The sequence below is a fragment of the Dermacentor silvarum genome, chromosome 7 (assembly GCF_013339745.2).
Source record: "Dermacentor silvarum isolate Dsil-2018 chromosome 7, BIME_Dsil_1.4, whole genome shotgun sequence".
Taxonomy (NCBI): Eukaryota; Metazoa; Arthropoda; class Arachnida; order Ixodida; family Ixodidae; genus Dermacentor; species Dermacentor silvarum.
The window spans coordinates 180848894-180858036 of record NC_051160.1 but is presented as its reverse complement, the minus strand read 5'-3'; the positions used below and the strand labels follow the sequence as shown (position 1 = coordinate 180858036).

General features: G+C 48.4%; 1 pseudogene; it reads right to left on the bottom strand.

Annotated features, from left to right (window-relative positions):
* Positions 1-1011: 1011 nt before the first annotated feature.
* On the bottom strand, positions 1012-8065 carry LOC125947270 (uncharacterized; annotated as a pseudogene).
* Between the last annotated feature and the right edge of the window lie 1078 nt (positions 8066-9143).

Below are 9143 nucleotides of genomic sequence, written 5' to 3'. Positions count from 1 at the left end.
TTCTGACGAACCGTGGTCTCGGCTTCCCGCGTCGATGTAGTACTGATTCTCGACGTTACTGCGTCTACTTCGTGCTCTCCCTTCGTTTTCTTCCATACGTCGTTCTGACGAGCTGCTGTCTCTGCAGCCTTGCACACACTAATGGCTTTTTCCAGGTTGAGCCCTTTGTCCCTGAGCATTTTCTCCCGCAGCCGTGACAAATTCGTCCCAAAAACGATTTGATCACGAACCATGTCGTCCTTCAAGAAACCGAAGTTTCAATGCGCAGCCTGTTTCATGACTTCTCAGAGGAATTGCTCGAATGGCTCAGCTTCACCTTGGAGACGCGTTCTGAAGACATACCTCTCGCGGACTTCGTTCTCTTTCTCGACGCAATAATCCTCGAACTTCGCGACTACTGTCTTGTAGTCATGCTTTTCCGCTTCTTCAGCAAACGAGAAGTTGTTGTATACCTCTATTGCTTCTTCGCCGGCGACGCTCAGCAGGACTGCGGTCTTTACTTCTTCGGATCTTGGCTTGTCAGGGCTTGTTGCTTTTAGAAATAACTCGAACCGTTGTATGAAGGACTTCCAGTTTCTTCCACCATCCCCGGCCAAGCGTAGCGGCTCTGGGGGCTCGATGCGGTCCATCGCTGACGTACTTCGCCGCTCGTAGCCTAACGGTCCCACTTCTGACACCATGTATCGGCATCTAAGTGCCGAAGTGAAACGCCGGGACAGGAGTAGAAGAGTGAACAACGTTGTTTATTGAATGCGGTTAATATAGTACTGCAGGGAGAGGGAAAAGGGGGTGTGTTCGTTGATAAAGACATGGGTGTTGGTTTGGCTTCCATCAATAATAACTTGTGCGCATGCAGAAGCGCGCACACGTGCGGATACGATACAGCCCATACTGTTGTTGTTGTTAGAACGTTTATTAAAATAATCATAAAAATTTTCCGCTCCCAGGAAGTGAATTCATCAGGGCGGGGAGAAGGGTGAAGGAGGAGGTTCAAATATTATTAATCATTTTTTACTCTTGTAAAAATTGAAGTAACGACTGGAATATGAGGCGCCGCCTCTCGGGTGGACCAGTGGGAAGGCGCCAGGCGTCCAAATCCTGAGGCATCAGAGTAGGAGGCAGGGTGGCTATCGCTCTTCTCACGTGCTCGGCGAGATCCGAGCAGCCCCAAAGTATATGATTCTGATCCAGCAGCTGGTTTCCTGGACAGGAGCGGCAAGTGGCTGATTGCCAGGTCTGGAGGCGCATCATGGCGCGTCGGGCTGGTGTCACTGCTGTTTCCGTGACGATGCGTCGTAGGCGTGTGGCCTCAGCATGGGTAAACTTCTCCTGCAGGGGCATAGGATTTTCCGGGAGGATGTTCCGGAGCGCGGCCCTTCGAGCAGCCTTCGCCTCTGCCAGGACTGTGTCCGGGTCGATGGGATATGGGTCGTCAGGCACGTGGGGACGCGTCTCAGAGCGGCAAGAAAGAAGCTCCCTTATCAGAAAGTCGGCAATTTGGTTGCCAGCGACCCCAGCGTGACCTGGTACCCATTCGAAGCGGACAGTGTGGCCAGCCTCGTAGGCGATTCGGATCACCCGGTGTATTGAGTGAACAGCACCATTGCGCGAGTCCAGCCGGGCGCAGGCCTTTATGGAGGCCTGCGAGTCTGTGTAAACAGTGTGATGAGTGAAGGCTGCGAAAGGAGGCTTGAGGACGGCGTCGCATACAGCGGATATCGCAGCCAGTTCCGCCGTTAATGGGTCGTTGCAGGCAGGACGACAGGAGGAGTAGGCCGTGGCTGTGTGTGGGCAATAGTAGGCTATGGCTGAAGCTTCGTCACTGAGGGCGGCGTCGGTGTAAACAGCGTGGTGATGGGGAGGAGCGTCGCGAACTTTTGCCTCATGCCACCTTGTGTAAGACAACTGCCTCTCTGCGTGATCGGCATTCACGTTTTGGGGAATCGGTGCAAAGTCCCCGGTCAGGGGACAGTCCCACGGAGCAGAGAAGGAGGGAAGAGGCGCTGAGGGGACTGGCAGATAAAGAAGCGAAAGGATGCTGCGACCGGATATTGTGGCTCTTAGTCGAAACTGTTGTGAATGCTTCGTAGCCTCGGCTATTGCCTCGATCGGATTCATCTGAGCCATTTGGGCAAGGCGGTGTAAGGGTATGAAACGCGTCAGGCCGGTGACAACCCTCATGGCTTCGTGGTTGAGCGATTCCAGTTTTTTTCGGTGCTTTTGGGTAACACTGTAGAAGTTATAGCCATATCTAGCAGGTGAGATTAGTAGAGCAGTCACGAGACGACGAAGAGTTCGCTCCTCACTGCCCCAGTTCTTGGACGCGATGCGGCGGATTAAGTAGAGTATCCCGAGAGTGGGCACGGCGAAGCGCATCGACTAGGATCGCTAACCATGCGATTTGTTTGCTTCGTGCAGGCTTTGTTTCTTGCACTCGGCGGGGCACCACGAACACCGGAAGTTCTGCCTTTGAAGCCGCAAGATCTCGCCGACAATCGTGCTGGGAACTTCGTCACTGTCACGAGCATTCTGGTTCCATGGACCAAACAGGGCTTCGTGACGTCAACAGGTGCCAACAGTATAAAACAAGTGCCTTACCAGGATCTCGTCAGTGGGCACGGCGAAGCGCATCGACTAGGATCGCTAACCATGCGATTTGTTTGCTTCGTGCAGGCTTTGTTTCTTGCACTCGGCGGGGCACCACCAACACCGGAATTTCTGCCTTTGAAGCCGCAAGATCTCGCCGACAATCGCGCTGGGAACTTCGTCACTGTCACGAGCATTCTGGTTCCATGGACCAAACAGGGCTTCGTGACGTCAACGGGTGCCAACAGTATAAAACAAGTGCCTTACCAGGATCTCGTCAGTGGGCACGGCGAAGCGCATCGACTAGGATCGCTAACCATGCGATTTGTTTGCTTCGTGCAGGCTTTGTTTCTTGCACTCGGCGGGGCACCACGAACACCGGAAGTTCTGCCTTTGAAGCCGCAAGATCTCGCCGACAATCGTGCTGGGAACTTCGTCACTGTCACGAGCATTCTGGTTCCATGGACCAAACAGGGCTTCGTGACGTCAACAGGTGCCAACAGTATAAAACAAGTGCCTTACCAGGATCTCGTCAGTGGGCACGGCGAAGCGCATCGACTAGGATCGCTAACCATGCGATTTGTTTGCTTCGTGCAGGCTTTGTTTCTTGCACTCGGCGGGGCACCACCAACACCGGAATTTCTGCCTTTGAAGCCGCAAGATCTCGCCGACAATCGCGCTGGGAACTTCGTCACTGTCACGAGCATTCTGGTTCCATGGACCAAACAGGGCTTCGTGACGTCAACGGGTGCCAACAGTATAAAACAAGTGCCTTACCAGGATCTCGTCAGTGGGCACGGCGAAGCGCATCGACTAGGATCGCTAACCATGCGATTTGTTTGCTTCGTGCAGGTTAGTTACCCCTACTCTGTACGTAGCGATGAGAGATTTTTAGTTATTCTGCCGTGCCCACAAACTTGCATTACCATAGCATATGAGTGTCTTTGTTCTTGTAAATTGTTGCTCTGTGGCGATGTAGAGGAAAATCCTGGGCCATCTGTTGAAGATATGTTTAAGAAGCTTATGGATGGTCAACAGGCTATAAGGGCTGATATTGCTGACTTGAAGAGCCGTCTTGATAGAACAGAAAATAGACTATCAAGTTTCGAAGCTGGCCTGACCAAAGTAGAAGAAAAAGTAGAACCATCGTACCAGGCGACAAATGCGGCTGGCGATTTACGATCAGCTATTTCCAAAATTCAGGTGACTCAAGAGTCAGCCTATGTTAAACTAATTGACTTAGAAAATCGAAGCAGGAGATCGAACTTGATAGTATTTGGCATACCAAGCGTACCGAATGAGTCCGAGTCAATCTTGCGTGAAAAAGTAATCAAGGAAATTTTTGCAGAAAAGCTCGGTGTAAACTGCACTTCTGCTGGTCACATTCATAGGCTTGGTAAACCTCGGGCAAACAGACCCATTATTTTGTACTTTCAAGACTACAGGGAAAAAGAAGCAGTGCAGCGTAATGCACGAAAGCTGAGTGGTACAAACGTATACTTACAAAACGACTACTGCGCAGACACAGTTCGTAAACGTAAGCTGCTTTGGGCCAGCGCTAAAGATGATAAAGGTGAAGGCAAAAGAATAAGCTTGGTAAATGATAAGTTGCGCATCGATGATCAGTTGTACGCATGGGACGATGCTACTATGACACGCAAAGCAATACCAAGCAAAAACGCCCCATTTTCCCAGAGCTAGCAATTGAAACCACAACAGCTCCGCCTCATTTCGCTAAATGCTAGAAGTGTGGTGAATAAAACGGACGCACTTGAATCCCTGTTACTTTTATATGACCCTCATATCTGCGTGGTCACTGAAACTTGGCTTCATGGCAATATACGTGACGATGAAATTGCACCACCAGGGTACTGCTTGTATCGGCGAGACAGGGGTTCTCGAGGAGGAGGCGTGGCTGTTCTTGCAAAACATTCTGTCGATATTATTGTTGGAGATCAAATTGCTGACCACGAAAGTTTGCTGCTAAACGTGTGTTTTTGTGGAATTCAATTTTTCCTTTGTGCTGTATACCGCCCACCCGACTCAAATGATGTGTACTTGTCAAAACTCCACGAACATTTACTTTGCCTACGTGATAGAAATGTGATCCTGACGGGTGATTTTAACCTTCCTGAAATTAACTGGGACCAATTAAAATATGGATGTTCCACAACAATTGATGTTGTATTGGATTTGATGTTTTGTTTAAATTTAGAGCAGATGGTTCGTCAGTGCACACGTGGTAAATCCATCCTAGATCTATTATTCATAACAGAAATATTTAACGGTGCTTCAACGTCAGTGGAGCCAGGAATTTCAGATCACGATCTAATTTATTTTTGTTGGCAGCTAACAAGCAATAGGCCGAAGCTAGGGAAAAATTCTTCATTCGTTCGGGACTTTCAAAACGCCGATGACGTTTCAGTGATTGATTAGCTAGACATACATCTTGACTTTGCAGTTGACAACATTGAGACTTCATGGGTGAGGTTCCGGGATGCGATAAATGTTTGCGTTACAAGATTTACACCTACCAAAGTCCTTAAGAAGCGACGTGTAAACCCTTGGATAACTAGGGATATTATTCATACAAAGCGTAAAATTAAACGGCTCCGCAAGCAAAAAAACGTGTCATGCTCTAATTATCTTGAACTGAAACAAAACCTACTAAAGAAATTAAGAGAGTCCCGAAGCGCTTACTTTAATAATTGTCTTTCTCAGTTTATTAAATGCGACAGCCAAAAATTCTGGCGATTTCTAAAGGAAGGCAGACAGGATGTTTCTAAAATAAAAATTGGTGACATGGTAGCTACTTATGCTCGACAGATATCAGAGCATTTTAATCATTACTTCCACGGCGTTTTTTCGAGAGGCGATAGTTATGCACCTCAGAGCAGTGATTCATGTTTAGCTGACGATTTAGCAGTGTCGCATTAAGGCGTCTCATCTATGCTCCTTAATGTTAACCCAAAAAAGCCGTCAGGGCCGGATGGTATCCCTAATGCTTTCTTACATCGGTACTCAGAGCAGATATCTCATTTTCTGACAGATTTCTTCAGTTTATCAATTGCCACAGGCGAAATTCCGGACGACTGGCGTTTAGCGCGCATCACTCCCATTCACAAAAAAGGCGATCGTTTGTCTGTGAATAACTATCGGCCCATATCTATTACAAGCACATGTAAGTTGTTGGAGCACGTCATTTCAAAGTACCTTATCGATTTTCTTGAAAAACGCAATGCACTATCACCATATCAACATGGTTTTAGAAAGAACATGTCTACAGTTACACAGCTTGTAACAACAGTACACGATTTTTCACATATCCTTGACATGACTGGACAGGTGGATGCCTTGTTCTTAGATTTTTCGAAGGCATTCGATAAAGTGCCTCATGGGAAGCTATTACGGAAGCTGGAATATTTGGGTGTTCCGTCAAATGTTGTTAAATGGATTAGCGCCTACCTTCGAGACAGGCGGCAGTTCGTACAAGTTTCGGATCACTCCTCAGAACTGCTGTATGTGACTTCTGGAGTGCCCCAAGGAAGTGTTTTGGGACCGTTATTGTTTCTAGTTTATATTAATGACTTGGCAGACTTAATTAATAATGGCGTTTGCATCCGACTGTTCGCGGATGACTGCGTTGTTTTTAAAGAAATTAGTGCTCCAAACGATCATGTACTGCTACAAGAAAACGTACAGGCTATTGGGGACTGGACTGTATTGGGGTTTATTCGATGGGACATGGAGTTAAACACTGAAAAAAGTGTACTTCTGCGTATTACAAGAAATTCCTAGCACGTTCACTTACTCTATAAACCAGTGTGATATACAGGAGGTTGACAAATGTAGATATCTGGGTGTGACTATCACTAACAAACTCACCTGGTCAACACATATATCGGCTACTTGTTCCTCTGCGCTGCAGAAGTTATGGTTTCTCAAAAGGAAACTGAAAACCGCACCTCCTAGTGTTAAGCTTCTAGCATATAACACCTTCGTCAGAACTAAACTAGAATATGCTTCAATTGTATGGGACCCCCACAACAAAAGTGATGTGAAAGAACTAGAACGTGTCCAAAGAAAAGCAGTGCGCTTCATATTTAATAAATATAGGATGACTGACTCGCCTTCCTTACTAATGAAGCAACATAACATCCCATCGTTAGAATCGCGTAGAAAGATCAGTAGGCTGATTTTTCTTCAAAAGTGTCTTACCGGAAATACAAAAGTAATTATTCCTGATTGTGTACGTCCCCACTCTACTAGGAAAACTAGACACACCCACTGTAGGTCACTTGCCCCAATTTTCGCGAAAACAAAATCGTATAAATACAGCTTTTTTCCTAGAACTGTGTCCGAATGGAATGCCTTACCCTCCACTGTTGTTGATGCCAATGACTTTGTACGCGAACTGGAAAATTTGTATGGTGTACCGTCATTGTAATCGATGTTTCTCTTGCGTTCCCTTTTTCTTATTGTTCTTATTTTTGCATTCTCGCTGTGTTTTTGATGTTTTTTTCTCTATGACTCTGTAATCACTGTATAGCCCCTCCTGCATGGACCACACGGTGGTCTGCAGTATTGCTAAATAAAATAAATAAATAAATAAATAAATAAATAAAATCTGATGCCAGGTCCGAGTGATGTTGCGAAGCCATGTTGTTGCACCACCATCTGCATCAATGTAGATGCCTAGAATTCGAACACTGTCTTGCCGAGTTATTTTCTCGCCATCAAAGGTGAACGGAAATTGCGAGGCAGAACGGGCTGCCTTCGTGCCTCGTACTACGAAGTTAGTTTTGTCAGACGAAGGTGTGAGTCCGACCTCCTTCAGAAATGTGGCAATGGTGTCGAGTCGCGCTTGAATGGCATGGGACTGATCGCCGTCGGAGCCTCCGTTAGTCCATATTGTGACATCGTCCGCATAAGCACTTAAGCGAAGTCCAGGTATATCAACCAGGCGATAGCAAAGTGGTGCCATCACCAAGTTGGACAGCAACTGCGAGAGAACTGCATCTTGCGGCACTCACACTCGTGATTTCTTCGGTGCGGACAGTGTCTGACCTACAGCGACTTGAAATTCACGGTCATGGAGAAATCCGCGTATGTATGCCCAGGGCTTTCCTGTGATACCGGCGCCAACTGCGGAAGCGAGGATTGAGGGGTGAGGTACGGAGTCAAACGCCTTGCGTATGTCGACCGTAAGCAACATATTCACATCCAAGCGATGGCGGGTGTGTATAAGGTCCTGCGAGAGTAGTGCCAAATTGTCTTGTGTGCTGTGACGATGGCGGAAGCCAGTCTGGCAGGCATGAAGGATGCTGTTGCTTTCCACGTGCCAGTCAAGGTGGCTCAGTGCCGTTTTTTTTCCAGAAGCTTTCCGGCCTGGGAAGTTAATGATATAGGCCGAAAGTTGCTCTGAATAGAGGGTGATTTTCCGGGTTTGGGAATGCGGATGACCGTTAAAAGCTGCCATGAATCGGGCAGCTTTCCACTGTCCCAAACCTGATTAAAAAATGTCACAGTTTCGCCCTAAGGGCGAAGCAATGAATGCGATAGCAACACAGCAATGTCATACGAAGTAAGGTGAGCGGCTTTGGTAGCAATATGAATTGTAGTAAACATGAGCTGATTAAGTAAGCAGGTGTGCTGCGGCGTAAGTAGACCGACATGAAGAGAGACTCGATGACCACGAGAAGGCGCGTGTGAAACGGTGGTGTTGATGAGAAGCGCTTCCCGTGGGCAGCGCGTGCGAAGGGACACACCTGTAGCGCTGCACTGCCGATCCGGGCAGCATTGCGTGTGTAGCGTGCGTTGGAAAATGTGGCCCGACTATTACGAACTGAATGAACAACCGTGGTGTGAGCGCGCACAAACACGAAGAGATCACACTGAATGACAGCAGACAACGACTGTCAAAACGCTGGCAGAAAGCATACGCCGCAGCGGGCGAAGGTACGTGCGGTCTATCGCTTCAACGGAAACTGAGCGGCGAATGCACTTAAAGGTCAGAGCCGTGTGGAGATAAGAGACGGTGCGAGCGAGCGACGAGCGCGGTTGTTGGCAGAGAAGTGCGCCCCCCCCCCCCCCCCTTGCTCCCTCCGGCGCTGGCTTCCTGCTTCCTTGCTTGCGCGTGGGAGATTGAGTGCGTTCGCTCTCCGTGATAGCGCGCGTCTCCGCACGCTTCCTCTCGGGCATACGGCGCGCGGTGAAGATTTTATCTATAGGGAACCTCACGGCAACGGCGACGGCGACGGCGACGACGACGGCGACGCCGACGGCAGAAATCCGGTTCAAGTGTCCATATAATTGCTATCGCAATAAAAGAGCAAGAAGTTCATGGAGAGGTATTGTCTGGAAGGTTGCGGAGGATGGCGTATGTAATGCCGTCCGGGCCTGGTGCGCTGGACGTGTTGGTGGAAAGCAGTGCAGCACGAAGTTCCGCCTTGGTGAAGGGTGAGTTCATCCCATCGTCCATCGCAGGTGGACTTGGGTTCGAAGCTATGTTTGAAAGATCGTATGAGGGTGGGGAAAAAGCGGTTCCGGTGATGTCT